Raw genomic sequence first — 12,500 nt, 5'->3', positions numbered from 1 at the left:
TTATTTCGTACGGCCATACCAGCCTGGCAACGCCCGATCTCGTCTGATCTCGGAAGCTAAGCAGGGTCGGGCCTGGTTAGTACTTGGATGGGAGACCGCCTGGGAATACCAGGTGCTGTATGCTCTTTTGCTCATTCACTTAGAAACTGAAATCTTGCAATATGCACAAGTAGTCCTTCATGAAAGGGGCTGGAAGCTGTTTTCATTTTGACACGAGAGAGAGAGAGAGAGAGAGAGAGAGAGAGAGAGAGAGAGAGACCACCTTGCATTGTCAATTGCTAAATCTGTATATGGATAAGTAGCCTATGGTTGTCAACTTATTTCGTACGGCCATACCAGCCTGGCAACGCCCGATCTCGTCTGATCTCGGAAGCTAAGCAGGGTCGGGCCTGGTTAGTACTTGGATGGGAGACCGCCTGGGAATACCAGGTGCTGTATGCTCTTTTGCTCATTCACTTAGAAACTGAAATCTTGCAATATGCACAAGTAGTCCTTCATGAAAGGGGCTGGAAGCAGTTTTCATTTTGACACGAGAGAGAGAGAAAGAGAGAGAGACCACCTTGCATTGTCAATTGCCAAATCTGTATATGGATAAGTAGCCTATGGTTGTCAACTTATTTCGTACGGCCATACCAGCCTGGCAACGCCCGATCTCGTCTGATCTCGGAAGCTAAGCAGGGTCGGGCCTGGTTAGTACTTGGATGGGAGACCGCCTGGGAATACCAGGTGCTGTATGCTCTTTTGCTCATTCACTTAGAAACTGAAATCTTGCAATATGCACAAGTAGTCCTTCATGAAAGGGGCTGGAAGCTGTTTTCATTTTGACACGAGAGAGAGAGAGAGAGACCACCTTGCATTGTCAATTGGCAAATCTGTATATGGATAAGTAGCCTATGGTTGTCAACTTATTTCGTACGGCCATACCAGCCTGGCAACGCCTGATCTCGGAAGCTAAGCAGGGTCGGGCCTGGTTAGTACTTGGATGGGAGACCGCCTGGGAATGCCAGGTGCTGTATGCTCTTTTGCTCATTCACTTAGAAACTGAAATCTTGCAATATGCACAAGTAGTCCTTCATGAAAGGGGCTGGAAGCTGTTTTCATTTTGACACGAGAGAGAGAGAGAGAGACCACCTTGCATTGTCAATTGCTAAATCTGTATATGGATAAGTAGCCTATGGTTGTCAACTTATTTCGTACGGCCATACCAGCCTGGCAACGCCCGATCTCGTCTGATCTCGGAAGCTAAGCAGGGTCGGGCCTGGTTAGTACTTGGATGGGAGACCGCCTGGGAATACCAGGTGCTGTATGCTCTTTTGCTCATTCACTTAGAAACTGAAATCTTGCAATATGCACAAGTAGTCCTTCATGAAAGGGGCTGGAAGCTGTTTTCATTTTGACACGAGAGAGAGAGAGAGAGAGAGAGAGACCACCTTGCATTGTCAATTGCCAAATCTGTATATGGATAAGTAGCCTATGGTTGTCAACTTATTTCGTACGGCCATACCAGCCTGGCAACGCCCGATCTCGTCTGATCTCGGAAGCTAAGCAGGGTCGGGCCTGGTTAGTACTTGGATGGGAGACCGCCTGGGAATACCAGGTGCTGTATGCTCTTTTGCTCATTCACTTAGAAACTGAAATGTTGCAATATGCACAAGTAGTCCTTCATGAAAGGGGCTGGAAGCAGTTTTCATTTTGACACGAGAGAGAGAGAGAGAGAGAGACCACCTTGCATTGTCAATTGCCAAATCTGTATATGGATAAGTAGCCTATGGTTGTCAACTTATTTCGTACGGCCATACCAGCCTGGCAACGCCCGATCTCGTCTGATCTTGGAAGCTAAGCAGGGTCGGGCCTGGTTAGTACTTGGATGGGAGACCGCCTGGGAATACCAGGTGCTGTATGCTCTTTTGCTCATTCACTTAGAAACTGAAATGTTGCAATATGCACAAGTAATCCTTCATGAAAGGGGCTGGAAGCAGTTTTCATTTTGACACGAGAGAGAGAGAGAGAGAGACCACCTTGCATTGTCAATTGCCAAATCTGTATATGGATAAGTAGCCTATGGTTGTCAACTTATTTCGTACGGCCATACCAGCCTGGCAACACCCGATCTCGTCTGATCTCGGAAGCTAAGCAGGGTCGGGCCTGGTTAGTACTTGGATGGGAGACCGCCTGGGAATACCAGGTGCTGTATGCTCTTTTGCTCATTCACTTAGAAACTGAAATGTTGCAATATGCACAAGTAGTCCTTCATGAAAGGGGCTGGAAGCAGTTTTCATTTTGACACGAGAGAGAGAGAGAGAGAGAGACCACCTTGCATTGTCAATTGCCAAATCTGTATATGGATAAGTAGCCTATGGTTGTCAACTTATTTCGTACGGCCATACCAGCCTGGCAACGCCCGATCTCGTCTGATCTTGGAAGCTAAGCAGGGTCGGGCCTGGTTAGTACTTGGATGGGAGACCGCCTGGGAATACCAGGTGCTGTATGCTCTTTTGCTCATTCACTTAGAAACTGAAATGTTGCAATATGCACAAGTAATCCTTCATGAAAGGGGCTGGAAGCAGTTTTCATTTTGACACGAGAGAGAGAGAAAGAGAGAGAGACCACCTTGCATTGTCAATTGCCAAATCTGTATATGGATAAATAGCCTATGGTTGTCAACTTATTTCGTACGGCCATACCAGCCTGGCAACGCCCGATCTCGTCTGATCTCGGAAGCTAAGCAGGGTCGGGCCTGGTTAGTACTTGGATGGGAGACCGCCTGGGAATACCAGGTGCTGTATGCTCTTTTGCTCATTCACTTAGAAACTGAAATGTTGCAATATGCACAAGTAGTCCTTCATGAAAGGGGCTGGAAGCAGTTTTCATTTTGACACGAGAGAGAGAGAGAGAGACCACCTTGCATTGTCAATTGCCAAATCTGTATATGGATAAGTAGCCTATGGTTGTCAACTTATTTCGTACGGCCATACCAGCCTGGCAACGCCCGATCTCGTCTGATCTTGGAAGCTAAGCAGGGTCGGGCCTGGTTAGTACTTGGATGGGAGACCGCCTGGGAATACCAGGTGCTGTATGCTCTTTTGCTCATTCACTTAGAAACTGAAATGTTGCAATATGCACAAGTAATCCTTCATGAAAGGGGCTGGAAGCAGTTTTCATTTTGACACGAGAGAGAGAGAAAGAGAGAGAGACCACCTTGCATTGTCAATTGCCAAATCTGTATATGGATAAATAGCCTATGGTTGTCAACTTATTTCGTACGGCCATACCAGCCTGGCAACGCCCGATCTCGTCTGATCTCGGAAGCTAAGCAGGGTCGGGCCTGGTTAGTACTTGGATGGGAGACCGCCTGGGAATACCAGGTGCTGTATGCTCTTTTGCTCATTCACTTAGAAACTGAAATGTTGCAATATGCACAAGTAGTCCTTCATGAAAGGGGCTGGAAGCAGTTTTCATTTTGACACGAGAGAGAGAGAGAGAGAGAGACCACCTTGCATTGTCAATTGCCAAATCTGTATATGGATAAGTAGCCTATGGTTGTCAACTTATTTCGTACGGCCATACCAGCCTGGCAACGCCCGATCTCGTCTGATCTTGGAAGCTAAGCAGGGTCGGGCCTGGTTAGTACTTGGATGGGAGACCGCCTGGGAATACCAGGTGCTGTATGCTCTTTTGCTCATTCACTTAGAAACTGAAATGTTGCAATATGCACAAGTAATCCTTCATGAAAGGGGCTGGAAGCAGTTTTCATTTTGACACGAGAGAGAGAGAAAGAGAGAGAGACCACCTTGCATTGTCAATTGCCAAATCTGTATATGGATAAATAGCCTATGGTTGTCAACTTATTTCGTCTGCCATACCAGCCTGGCAACGCCCGATCTCGTCTGATCTCGGAAGCTAAGCAGGGTCGGGCCTGGTTAGTACTTGGATGGGAGACCGCCTGGGAATACCAGGTGCTGTATGCTCTTTTGCTCATTCACTTAGAAACTGAAATCTTGCAATATGCACAAGTAGTCCTTCATGAAAGGGGCTGGAAGCTGTTTTCATTTTGACACGAGAGAGAGAGAGAGAGAGAGAGAGAGAGAGAGACCACCTTGCATTGTCAATTGGCAAATCTGTATATGGATAAGTAGCCTATGGTTGTCAACTTATTTCGTACGGCCATACCAGCCTGGCAACGCCTGATCTCGGAAGCTAAGCAGGGTCGGGCCTGGTTAGTACTTGGATGGGAGACCGCCTGGGAATGCCAGGTGCTGTATGCTCTTTTGCTCATTCACTTAGAAACTGAAATCTTGCAATATGCACAAGTAGTCCTTCATGAAAGGGGCTGGAAGCTGTTTTCATTTTGACACGAGAGAGAGAGAGAGAGACCACCTTGCATTGTCAATTGCTAAATCTGTATATGGATAAGTAGCCTATGGTTGTCAACTTATTTCGTACGGCCATACCAGCCTGGCAACGCCCGATCTCGTCTGATCTCGGAAGCTAAGCAGGGTCGGGCCTGGTTAGTACTTGGATGGGAGACCGCCTGGGAATACCAGGTGCTGTATGCTCTTTTGCTCATTCACTTAGAAACTGAAATCTTGCAATATGCACAAGTAGTCCTTCATGAAAGGGGCTGGAAGCTGTTTTCATTTTGACACGAGAGAGAGAGAGAGACCACCTTGCATTGTCAATTGCCAAATCTGTATATGGATAAGTAGCCTATGGTTGTCAACTTATTTTGTACGGCCATACCAGCCTGGCAACGCCCGATCTCGTCTGATCTCGGAAGCTAAGCAGGGTCGGGCCTGGTTAGTACTTGGATGGGAGACCGCCTGGGAATACCAGGTGCTGTATGCTCTTTTGCTCATTCACTTAGAAACTGAAATCTTGCAATATGCACAAGTAGTCCTTCATGAAAGGGGCTGGAAGCTGTTTTCATTTTGACACGAGGGAGAGAGAGAGAGAGAGAGAGAGAGAGAGAGAGAGAGAGAGAGAGAGAGAGAGAGAGAGAGAGAGAGAGAGAGACCACCTTGCATTGTCAATTGCTAAATCTGTATATGGATAAGTAGCCTATGGTTGTCAACTTATTTCGTACGGCCATACCAGCCTGGCAACGCCCGATCTCGTCTGATCTCGGAAGCTAAGCAGGGTCGGGCCTGGTTAGTACTTGGATGGGAGACCGCCTGGGAATACCAGGTGCTGTATGCTCTTTTGCTCATTCACTTAGAAACTGAAATCTTGCAATATGCACAAGTAGTCCTTCATGAAAGGGGCTGGAAGCTGTTTTCATTTTGACACGAGAGAGAGAGAGAGAGAGAGAGAGAGAGAGAGAGAGAGAGAGACCTCCTTGCATTGTCAATTGCTAAATCTGTATATGGATAAGTAGCCTATGGTTGTCAACTTATTTCGTACGGCCATACCAGCCTGGCAACGCCCGATCTCGTCTGATCTCGGAAGCTAAGCAGGGTCGGGCCTGGTTAGTACTTGGATGGGAGACCGCCTGGGAATACCAGGTGCTGTATGCTCTTTTGCTCATTCACTTAGAAACTGAAATCTTGCAATATGCACAAGTAGTCCTTCATGAAAGGGGCTGGAAGCAGTTTTCATTTTGACACGAGAGAGAGAGAAAGAGAGAGAGACCACCTTGCATTGTCAATTGCCAAATCTGTATATGGATAAGTAGCCTATGGTTGTCAACTTATTTCGTACGGCCATACCAGCCTGGCAACGCCCGATCTCGTCTGATCTCGGAAGCTAAGCAGGGTCGGGCCTGGTTAGTACTTGGATGGGAGACCGCCTGGGAATACCAGGTGCTGTATGCTCTTTTGCTCATTCACTTAGAAACTGAAATCTTGCAATATGCACAAGTAGTCCTTCATGAAAGGGGCTGGAAGCTGTTTTCATTTTGACACGAGAGAGAGAGAGAGAGAGAGAGAGAGAGACCACCTTGCATTGTCAATTGGCAAATCTGTATATGGATAAGTAGCCTATGGTTGTCAACTTATTTCGTACGGCCATACCAGCCTGGCAACGCCTGATCTCGGAAGCTAAGCAGGGTCGGGCCTGGTTAGTACTTGGATGGGAGACCGCCTGGGAATGCCAGGTGCTGTATGCTCTTTTGCTCATTCACTTAGAAACTGAAATCTTGCAATATGCACAAGTAGTCCTTCATGAAAGGGGCTGGAAGCTGTTTTCATTTTGACACGAGAGAGAGAGAGAGAGACCACCTTGCATTGTCAATTGCTAAATCTGTATATGGATAAGTAGCCTATGGTTGTCAACTTATTTCGTACGGCCATACCAGCCTGGCAACGCCCGATCTCGTCTGATCTCGGAAGCTAAGCAGGGTCGGGCCTGGTTAGTACTTGGATGGGAGACCGCCTGGGAATACCAGGTGCTGTATGCTCTTTTGCTCATTCACTTAGAAACTGAAATCTTGCAATATGCACAAGTAGTCCTTCATGAAAGGGGCTGGAAGCTGTTTTCATTTTGACACGAGAGAGAGAGAGAGAGAGAGAGAGACCACCTTGCATTGTCAATTGCCAAATCTGTATATGGATAAGTAGCCTATGGTTGTCAACTTATTTCGTACGGCCATACCAGCCTGGCAACGCCCGATCTCGTCTGATCTCGGAAGCTAAGCAGGGTCGGGCCTGGTTAGTACTTGGATGGGAGACCGCCTGGGAATACCAGGTGCTGTATGCTCTTTTGCTCATTCACTTAGAAACTGAAATGTTGCAATATGCACAAGTAGTCCTTCATGAAAGGGGCTGGAAGCAGTTTTCATTTTGACACGAGAGAGAGAGAGAGAGAGAGACCACCTTGCATTGTCAATTGCCAAATCTGTATATGGATAAGTAGCCTATGGTTGTCAACTTATTTCGTACGGCCATACCAGCCTGGCAACGCCCGATCTCGTCTGATCTTGGAAGCTAAGCAGGGTCGGGCCTGGTTAGTACTTGGATGGGAGACCGCCTGGGAATACCAGGTGCTGTATGCTCTTTTGCTCATTCACTTAGAAACTGAAATGTTGCAATATGCACAAGTAATCCTTCATGAAAGGGGCTGGAAGCAGTTTTCATTTTGACACGAGAGAGAGAGAGAGAGAGACCACCTTGCATTGTCAATTGCCAAATCTGTATATGGATAAGTAGCCTATGGTTGTCAACTTATTTCGTACGGCCATACCAGCCTGGCAACGCCCGATCTCGTCTGATCTCGGAAGCTAAGCAGGGTCGGGCCTGGTTAGTACTTGGATGGGAGACCGCCTGGGAATACCAGGTGCTGTATGCTCTTTTGCTCATTCACTTAGAAACTGAAATGTTGCAATATGCACAAGTAGTCCTTCATGAAAGGGGCTGGAAGCAGTTTTCATTTTGACACGAGAGAGAGAGAGAGAGAGAGACCACCTTGCATTGTCAATTGCCAAATCTGTATATGGATAAGTAGCCTATGGTTGTCAACTTATTTCGTACGGCCATACCAGCCTGGCAACGCCCGATCTCGTCTGATCTTGGAAGCTAAGCAGGGTCGGGCCTGGTTAGTACTTGGATGGGAGACCGCCTGGGAATACCAGGTGCTGTATGCTCTTTTGCTCATTCACTTAGAAACTGAAATGTTGCAATATGCACAAGTAATCCTTCATGAAAGGGGCTGGAAGCAGTTTTCATTTTGACACGAGAGAGAGAGAAAGAGAGAGAGACCACCTTGCATTGTCAATTGCCAAATCTGTATATGGATAAATAGCCTATGGTTGTCAACTTATTTCGTACGGCCATACCAGCCTGGCAACGCCCGATCTCGTCTGATCTCGGAAGCTAAGCAGGGTCGGGCCTGGTTAGTACTTGGATGGGAGACCGCCTGGGAATACCAGGTGCTGTATGCTCTTTTGCTCATTCACTTAGAAACTGAAATGTTGCAATATGCACAAGTAGTCCTTCATGAAAGGGGCTGGAAGCAGTTTTCATTTTGACACGAGAGAGAGAGAGAGAGAGAGACCACCTTGCATTGTCAATTGCCAAATCTGTATATGGATAAGTAGCCTATGGTTGTCAACTTATTTCGTACGGCCATACCAGCCTGGCAACGCCCGATCTCGTCTGATCTTGGAAGCTAAGCAGGGTCGGGCCTGGTTAGTACTTGGATGGGAGACCGCCTGGGAATACCAGGTGCTGTATGCTCTTTTGCTCATTCACTTAGAAACTGAAATGTTGCAATATGCACAAGTAATCCTTCATGAAAGGGGCTGGAAGCAGTTTTCATTTTGACACGAGAGAGAGAGAAAGAGAGAGAGACCACCTTGCATTGTCAATTGCCAAATCTGTATATGGATAAATAGCCTATGGTTGTCAACTTATTTCGTACGGCCATACCAGCCTGGCAACGCCCGATCTCGTCTGATCTCGGAAGCTAAGCAGGGTCGGGCCTGGTTAGTACTTGGATGGGAGACCGCCTGGGAATACCAGGTGCTGTATGCTCTTTTGCTCATTCACTTAGAAACTGAAATGTTGCAATATGCACAAGTAGTCCTTCATGAAAGGGGCTGGAAGCAGTTTTCATTTTGACACGAGAGAGAGAGAGAGAGAGAGACCACCTTGCATTGTCAATTGCCAAATCTGTATATGGATAAGTAGCCTATGGTTGTCAACTTATTTCGTACGGCCATACCAGCCTGGCAACGCCCGATCTCGTCTGATCTTGGAAGCTAAGCAGGGTCGGGCCTGGTTAGTACTTGGATGGGAGACCGCCTGGGAATACCAGGTGCTGTATGCTCTTTTGCTCATTCACTTAGAAACTGAAATGTTGCAATATGCACAAGTAATCCTTCATGAAAGGGGCTGGAAGCAGTTTTCATTTTGACACGAGAGAGAGAGAAAGAGAGAGAGACCACCTTGCATTGTCAATTGCCAAATCTGTATATGGATAAATAGCCTATGGTTGTCAACTTATTTCGTACGGCCATACCAGCCTGGCAACGCCCGATCTCGTCTGATCTCGGAAGCTAAGCAGGGTCGGGCCTGGTTAGTACTTGGATGGGAGACCGCCTGGGAATACCAGGTGCTGTATGCTCTTTTGCTCATTCACTTAGAAACTGAAATCTTGCAATATGCACAAGTAGTCCTTCATGAAAGGGGCTGGAAGCTGTTTTCATTTTGACACGAGAGAGAGAGAGAGAGAGAGAGAGAGAGAGAGACCACCTTGCATTGTCAATTGGCAAATCTGTATATGGATAAGTAGCCTATGGTTGTCAACTTATTTCGTACGGCCATACCAGCCTGGCAACGCCTGATCTCGGAAGCTAAGCAGGGTCGGGCCTGGTTAGTACTTGGATGGGAGACCGCCTGGGAATGCCAGGTGCTGTATGCTCTTTTGCTCATTCACTTAGAAACTGAAATCTTGCAATATGCACAAGTAGTCCTTCATGAAAGGGGCTGGAAGCTGTTTTCATTTTGACACGAGAGAGAGAGAGAGAGACCACCTTGCATTGTCAATTGCTAAATCTGTATATGGATAAGTAGCCTATGGTTGTCAACTTATTTCGTACGGCCATACCAGCCTGGCAACGCCCGATCTCGTCTGATCTCGGAAGCTAAGCAGGGTCGGGCCTGGTTAGTACTTGGATGGGAGACCGCCTGGGAATACCAGGTGCTGTATGCTCTTTTGCTCATTCACTTAGAAACTGAAATCTTGCAATATGCACAAGTAGTCCTTCATGAAAGGGGCTGGAAGCTGTTTTCATTTTGACACGAGAGAGAGAGAGAGACCACCTTGCATTGTCAATTGCCAAATCTGTATATGGATAAGTAGCCTATGGTTGTCAACTTATTTCGTACGGCCATACCAGCCTGGCAACGCCCGATCTCGTCTGATCTCGGAAGCTAAGCAGGGTCGGGCCTGGTTAGTACTTGGATGGGAGACCGCCTGGGAATACCAGGTGCTGTATGCTCTTTTGCTCATTCACTTAGAAACTGAAATCTTGCAATATGCACAAGTAGTCCTTCATGAAAGGGGCTGGAAGCTGTTTTCATTTTGACACGAGGGAGAGAGAGAGAGAGAGAGAGAGAGAGAGAGAGAGAGAGAGAGAGAGAGAGAGAGAGAGAGAGAGAGAGAGAGAGAGAGAGAGAGAGAGAGAGAGAGAGAGAGAGAGAGAGAGAGAGAGAGAGAGAGAGAGAGAGAGAGAGAGAGAGAGAGACCACCTTGCATTGTCAATTGCTAAATCTGTATATGGATAAGTAGCCTATGGTTGTCAACTTATTTCGTACGGCCATACCAGCCTGGCAACGCCCGATCTCGTCTGATCTCGGAAGCTAAGCAGGGTCGGGCCTGGTTAGTACTTGGATGGGAGACCGCCTGGGAATACCAGGTGCTGTATGCTCTTTTGCTCATTCACTTAGAAACTGAAATCTTGCAATATGCACAAGTAGTCCTTCATGAAAGGGGCTGGAAGCTGTTTTCATTTTGACACGAGAGAGAGAGAGAGAGAGAGACCACCTTGCATTGTCAATTGCCAAATCTGTATATGGATAAGTAGTCTATGGTTGTCAACTTATTTCGTACGGCCATACCAGCCTGGCAACGCCCGATCTCGTCTGATCTTGGAAGCTAAGCAGGGTCGGGCCTGGTTAGTACTTGGATGGGAGACCGCCTGGGAATACCAGGTGCTGTATGCTCTTTTGCTCATTCACTTAGAAACTGAAATGTTGCAATATGCACAAGTAATCCTTCATGAAAGGGGCTGGAAGCAGTTTTCATTTTGACACGAGAGAGAGAGAAAGAGAGAGAGACCACCTTGCATTGTCAATTGCCAAATCTGTATATGGATAAGTAGCCTATGGTTGTCAACTTATTTCGTACGGCCATACCAGCCTGGCAACGCCCGATCTCGTCTGATCTCGGAAGCTAAGCAGGGTCGGGCCTGGTTAGTACTTGGATGGGAGACCGCCTGGGAATACCAGGTGCTGTATGCTCTTTTGCTCATTCACTTAGAAACTGAAATCTTGCAATATGCACAAGTAGTCCTTCATGAAAGGGGCTGGAAGCTGTTTTCATTTTGACACGAGAGAGAGAGAGAGAGAGAGAGAGAGAGAGAGAGACCACCTTGCATTGTCAATTGGCAAATCTGTATATGGATAAGTAGCCTATGGTTGTCAACTTATTTCGTACGGCCATACCAGCCTGGCAACGCCTGATCTCGGAAGCTAAGCAGGGTCGGGCCTGGTTAGTACTTGGATGGGAGACCGCCTGGGAATGCCAGGTGCTGTATGCTCTTTTGCTCATTCACTTAGAAACTGAAATCTTGCAATATGCACAAGTAGTCCTTCATGAAAGGGGCTGGAAGCTGTTTTCATTTTGACACGAGAGAGAGAGAGAGAGACCACCTTGCATTGTCAATTGCTAAATCTGTATATGGATAAGTAGCCTATGGTTGTCAACTTATTTCGTACGGCCATACCAGCCTGGCAACGCCCGATCTCGTCTGATCTCGGAAGCTAAGCAGGGTCGGGCCTGGTTAGTACTTGGATGGGAGACCGCCTGGGAATACCAGGTGCTGTATGCTCTTTTGCTCATTCACTTAGAAACTGAAATCTTGCAATATGCACAAGTAGTCCTTCATGAAAGGGGCTGGAAGCTGTTTTCATTTTGACACGAGAGAGAGAGAGAGAGAGAGAGAGAGAGAGAGAGAGACCACCTTGCATTGTCAATTGCTAAATCTGTATATGGATAAGTAGCCTATGGTTGTCAACTTATTTCGTACGGCCATACCAGCCTGGCAACGCCCGATCTCGTCTGATCTCGGAAGCTAAGCAGGGTCGAGCCTGGTTAGTACTTGGATGGGAGACCGCCTGGGAATACCAGGTGCTGTATGCTCTTTTGCTCATTCACTTAGAAACTGAAATCTTGCAATATGCACAAGTAGTCCTTCATGAAAGGGGCTGGAAGCTGTTTTCATTTTGACACGAGAGAGAGAGAGAGAGAGAGAGAGAGAGAGAGACCACCTTGCATTGTCAATTGCCAAATCTGTATATGGATAAGTAGCCTATGGTTGTCACCTTATTTTACGGCCATACCAGCCTGGCAACGCCCGATCTCGTCTGATCTCGGAAGCTAAGCAGGGTCGGGCCTGGTTAGTACTTGGATGGGAGACCGCCTGTGAATACCAGGTGCTGTATGCTCTTTTGCTCATTCACTTAGAAACTGAAATCTTGCAATATGCACAAGTAGTCCTTCATGAAAGGGGCTGGAAGCTGTTTTCATTTTGACACGAGAGAGAGAGAGAGAGAGAGAGAGACCACCTTGCATTGTCAATTGGCAAATCTGTATATGGATAAGTAGCCTATGGTTGTCAACTTATTTCGTACGGCCATACCAGCCTGGCAACGCCTGATCTCGGAAGCTAAGCAGGGTCGGGCCTGGTTAGTACTTGGATGGGAGACCGCCTGGGAATGCCAGGTGCTGTATGCTCTTTTGCTCATTCACTTAGAAACTGAAATCTTGCAATATGCACAAGTAGT

General features: G+C 47.2%; 35 non-coding genes and 7 pseudogenes across 35 annotated transcripts; all 42 read left to right on the top strand.

The window, feature by feature from the left end:
- The first annotated feature begins 5 nt into the window (after positions 1–5).
- Positions 6–124, top strand: LOC146289249 (5S ribosomal RNA). The gene has a single exon (XR_014758203.1). It is a non-coding gene; the product is annotated as a 5S ribosomal RNA (ribosomal RNA).
- A 198-nt stretch (positions 125–322) lies between these two features.
- On the top strand, positions 323–441 carry LOC146289248 (5S ribosomal RNA). The gene has a single exon (XR_014758202.1). It is a non-coding gene; the product is annotated as a 5S ribosomal RNA (ribosomal RNA).
- A 178-nt stretch (positions 442–619) lies between these two features.
- LOC146289247 (5S ribosomal RNA) lies at positions 620–738 on the top strand. Its single transcript, XR_014758200.1, has one exon. It is a non-coding gene; the product is annotated as a 5S ribosomal RNA (ribosomal RNA).
- Positions 739–910: 172 nt separating this feature from the next.
- On the top strand, positions 911–1,019 carry LOC146289246 (5S ribosomal RNA; annotated as a pseudogene).
- A 172-nt stretch (positions 1,020–1,191) lies between these two features.
- On the top strand, positions 1,192–1,310 carry LOC146289245 (5S ribosomal RNA). Its single transcript, XR_014758199.1, has one exon. It is a non-coding gene; the product is annotated as a 5S ribosomal RNA (ribosomal RNA).
- Positions 1,311–1,490: 180 nt separating this feature from the next.
- LOC146289244 (5S ribosomal RNA) lies at positions 1,491–1,609 on the top strand. The gene has a single exon (XR_014758195.1). It is a non-coding gene; the product is annotated as a 5S ribosomal RNA (ribosomal RNA).
- A 176-nt stretch (positions 1,610–1,785) lies between these two features.
- LOC146289243 (5S ribosomal RNA) lies at positions 1,786–1,904 on the top strand. Its single transcript, XR_014757664.1, has one exon. It is a non-coding gene; the product is annotated as a 5S ribosomal RNA (ribosomal RNA).
- A 174-nt stretch (positions 1,905–2,078) lies between these two features.
- On the top strand, positions 2,079–2,197 carry LOC146289242 (5S ribosomal RNA). The gene has a single exon (XR_014755631.1). It is a non-coding gene; the product is annotated as a 5S ribosomal RNA (ribosomal RNA).
- A 176-nt stretch (positions 2,198–2,373) lies between these two features.
- LOC146289241 (5S ribosomal RNA) lies at positions 2,374–2,492 on the top strand. Its single transcript, XR_014757663.1, has one exon. It is a non-coding gene; the product is annotated as a 5S ribosomal RNA (ribosomal RNA).
- Positions 2,493–2,670: 178 nt separating this feature from the next.
- Positions 2,671–2,789, top strand: LOC146289240 (5S ribosomal RNA). The gene has a single exon (XR_014758184.1). It is a non-coding gene; the product is annotated as a 5S ribosomal RNA (ribosomal RNA).
- A 172-nt stretch (positions 2,790–2,961) lies between these two features.
- On the top strand, positions 2,962–3,080 carry LOC146289239 (5S ribosomal RNA). The gene has a single exon (XR_014757662.1). It is a non-coding gene; the product is annotated as a 5S ribosomal RNA (ribosomal RNA).
- Positions 3,081–3,258: 178 nt separating this feature from the next.
- Positions 3,259–3,377, top strand: LOC146289238 (5S ribosomal RNA). Its single transcript, XR_014758172.1, has one exon. It is a non-coding gene; the product is annotated as a 5S ribosomal RNA (ribosomal RNA).
- A 176-nt stretch (positions 3,378–3,553) lies between these two features.
- LOC146289237 (5S ribosomal RNA) lies at positions 3,554–3,672 on the top strand. Its single transcript, XR_014757659.1, has one exon. It is a non-coding gene; the product is annotated as a 5S ribosomal RNA (ribosomal RNA).
- A 178-nt stretch (positions 3,673–3,850) lies between these two features.
- LOC146289236 (5S ribosomal RNA) lies at positions 3,851–3,968 on the top strand (annotated as a pseudogene).
- Positions 3,969–4,156: 188 nt separating this feature from the next.
- Positions 4,157–4,265, top strand: LOC146289235 (5S ribosomal RNA; annotated as a pseudogene).
- A 172-nt stretch (positions 4,266–4,437) lies between these two features.
- Positions 4,438–4,556, top strand: LOC146289234 (5S ribosomal RNA). Its single transcript, XR_014758170.1, has one exon. It is a non-coding gene; the product is annotated as a 5S ribosomal RNA (ribosomal RNA).
- Positions 4,557–4,726: 170 nt separating this feature from the next.
- On the top strand, positions 4,727–4,845 carry LOC146289233 (5S ribosomal RNA). Its single transcript, XR_014757097.1, has one exon. It is a non-coding gene; the product is annotated as a 5S ribosomal RNA (ribosomal RNA).
- Positions 4,846–5,077: 232 nt separating this feature from the next.
- On the top strand, positions 5,078–5,196 carry LOC146289232 (5S ribosomal RNA). The gene has a single exon (XR_014758168.1). It is a non-coding gene; the product is annotated as a 5S ribosomal RNA (ribosomal RNA).
- Positions 5,197–5,394: 198 nt separating this feature from the next.
- On the top strand, positions 5,395–5,513 carry LOC146289231 (5S ribosomal RNA). The gene has a single exon (XR_014758167.1). It is a non-coding gene; the product is annotated as a 5S ribosomal RNA (ribosomal RNA).
- Positions 5,514–5,691: 178 nt separating this feature from the next.
- Positions 5,692–5,810, top strand: LOC146289230 (5S ribosomal RNA). Its single transcript, XR_014758165.1, has one exon. It is a non-coding gene; the product is annotated as a 5S ribosomal RNA (ribosomal RNA).
- A 184-nt stretch (positions 5,811–5,994) lies between these two features.
- Positions 5,995–6,103, top strand: LOC146289229 (5S ribosomal RNA; annotated as a pseudogene).
- Positions 6,104–6,275: 172 nt separating this feature from the next.
- On the top strand, positions 6,276–6,394 carry LOC146289228 (5S ribosomal RNA). The gene has a single exon (XR_014758164.1). It is a non-coding gene; the product is annotated as a 5S ribosomal RNA (ribosomal RNA).
- Positions 6,395–6,574: 180 nt separating this feature from the next.
- Positions 6,575–6,693, top strand: LOC146289227 (5S ribosomal RNA). The gene has a single exon (XR_014758161.1). It is a non-coding gene; the product is annotated as a 5S ribosomal RNA (ribosomal RNA).
- A 176-nt stretch (positions 6,694–6,869) lies between these two features.
- On the top strand, positions 6,870–6,988 carry LOC146289226 (5S ribosomal RNA). Its single transcript, XR_014757658.1, has one exon. It is a non-coding gene; the product is annotated as a 5S ribosomal RNA (ribosomal RNA).
- Positions 6,989–7,162: 174 nt separating this feature from the next.
- Positions 7,163–7,281, top strand: LOC146289225 (5S ribosomal RNA). The gene has a single exon (XR_014758159.1). It is a non-coding gene; the product is annotated as a 5S ribosomal RNA (ribosomal RNA).
- A 176-nt stretch (positions 7,282–7,457) lies between these two features.
- On the top strand, positions 7,458–7,576 carry LOC146289224 (5S ribosomal RNA). Its single transcript, XR_014757657.1, has one exon. It is a non-coding gene; the product is annotated as a 5S ribosomal RNA (ribosomal RNA).
- Positions 7,577–7,754: 178 nt separating this feature from the next.
- LOC146289223 (5S ribosomal RNA) lies at positions 7,755–7,873 on the top strand. Its single transcript, XR_014758157.1, has one exon. It is a non-coding gene; the product is annotated as a 5S ribosomal RNA (ribosomal RNA).
- A 176-nt stretch (positions 7,874–8,049) lies between these two features.
- LOC146289222 (5S ribosomal RNA) lies at positions 8,050–8,168 on the top strand. Its single transcript, XR_014757656.1, has one exon. It is a non-coding gene; the product is annotated as a 5S ribosomal RNA (ribosomal RNA).
- A 178-nt stretch (positions 8,169–8,346) lies between these two features.
- On the top strand, positions 8,347–8,465 carry LOC146289221 (5S ribosomal RNA). Its single transcript, XR_014758154.1, has one exon. It is a non-coding gene; the product is annotated as a 5S ribosomal RNA (ribosomal RNA).
- A 176-nt stretch (positions 8,466–8,641) lies between these two features.
- Positions 8,642–8,760, top strand: LOC146289220 (5S ribosomal RNA). The gene has a single exon (XR_014757655.1). It is a non-coding gene; the product is annotated as a 5S ribosomal RNA (ribosomal RNA).
- A 178-nt stretch (positions 8,761–8,938) lies between these two features.
- LOC146289219 (5S ribosomal RNA) lies at positions 8,939–9,057 on the top strand. Its single transcript, XR_014758152.1, has one exon. It is a non-coding gene; the product is annotated as a 5S ribosomal RNA (ribosomal RNA).
- Positions 9,058–9,245: 188 nt separating this feature from the next.
- Positions 9,246–9,354, top strand: LOC146289218 (5S ribosomal RNA; annotated as a pseudogene).
- Positions 9,355–9,526: 172 nt separating this feature from the next.
- LOC146289217 (5S ribosomal RNA) lies at positions 9,527–9,645 on the top strand. Its single transcript, XR_014758149.1, has one exon. It is a non-coding gene; the product is annotated as a 5S ribosomal RNA (ribosomal RNA).
- Positions 9,646–9,815: 170 nt separating this feature from the next.
- On the top strand, positions 9,816–9,934 carry LOC146289216 (5S ribosomal RNA). Its single transcript, XR_014758147.1, has one exon. It is a non-coding gene; the product is annotated as a 5S ribosomal RNA (ribosomal RNA).
- Positions 9,935–10,244: 310 nt separating this feature from the next.
- LOC146289215 (5S ribosomal RNA) lies at positions 10,245–10,363 on the top strand. Its single transcript, XR_014758146.1, has one exon. It is a non-coding gene; the product is annotated as a 5S ribosomal RNA (ribosomal RNA).
- A 176-nt stretch (positions 10,364–10,539) lies between these two features.
- On the top strand, positions 10,540–10,658 carry LOC146289214 (5S ribosomal RNA). The gene has a single exon (XR_014757654.1). It is a non-coding gene; the product is annotated as a 5S ribosomal RNA (ribosomal RNA).
- Positions 10,659–10,836: 178 nt separating this feature from the next.
- Positions 10,837–10,955, top strand: LOC146289213 (5S ribosomal RNA). Its single transcript, XR_014758145.1, has one exon. It is a non-coding gene; the product is annotated as a 5S ribosomal RNA (ribosomal RNA).
- Positions 10,956–11,145: 190 nt separating this feature from the next.
- Positions 11,146–11,254, top strand: LOC146289212 (5S ribosomal RNA; annotated as a pseudogene).
- Positions 11,255–11,426: 172 nt separating this feature from the next.
- On the top strand, positions 11,427–11,545 carry LOC146289211 (5S ribosomal RNA). The gene has a single exon (XR_014758144.1). It is a non-coding gene; the product is annotated as a 5S ribosomal RNA (ribosomal RNA).
- Positions 11,546–11,737: 192 nt separating this feature from the next.
- Positions 11,738–11,856, top strand: LOC146289210 (5S ribosomal RNA). Its single transcript, XR_014758030.1, has one exon. It is a non-coding gene; the product is annotated as a 5S ribosomal RNA (ribosomal RNA).
- A 186-nt stretch (positions 11,857–12,042) lies between these two features.
- Positions 12,043–12,161, top strand: LOC146289209 (5S ribosomal RNA). The gene has a single exon (XR_014757963.1). It is a non-coding gene; the product is annotated as a 5S ribosomal RNA (ribosomal RNA).
- A 180-nt stretch (positions 12,162–12,341) lies between these two features.
- On the top strand, positions 12,342–12,450 carry LOC146289208 (5S ribosomal RNA; annotated as a pseudogene).
- The last annotated feature ends 50 nt before the right edge of the window (positions 12,451–12,500 follow it).

Source organism: Hypomesus nipponensis, chromosome 5, assembly GCF_054491055.1.
Source record: "Hypomesus nipponensis isolate SF chromosome 5, ASM5449105v1, whole genome shotgun sequence".
NCBI classification, from domain to species: domain Eukaryota; kingdom Metazoa; phylum Chordata; class Actinopteri; order Osmeriformes; family Osmeridae; genus Hypomesus; species Hypomesus nipponensis.
Note: the sequence above shows the minus strand (reverse complement) of the source record. Positions and strands in the feature narration are given on the sequence as shown.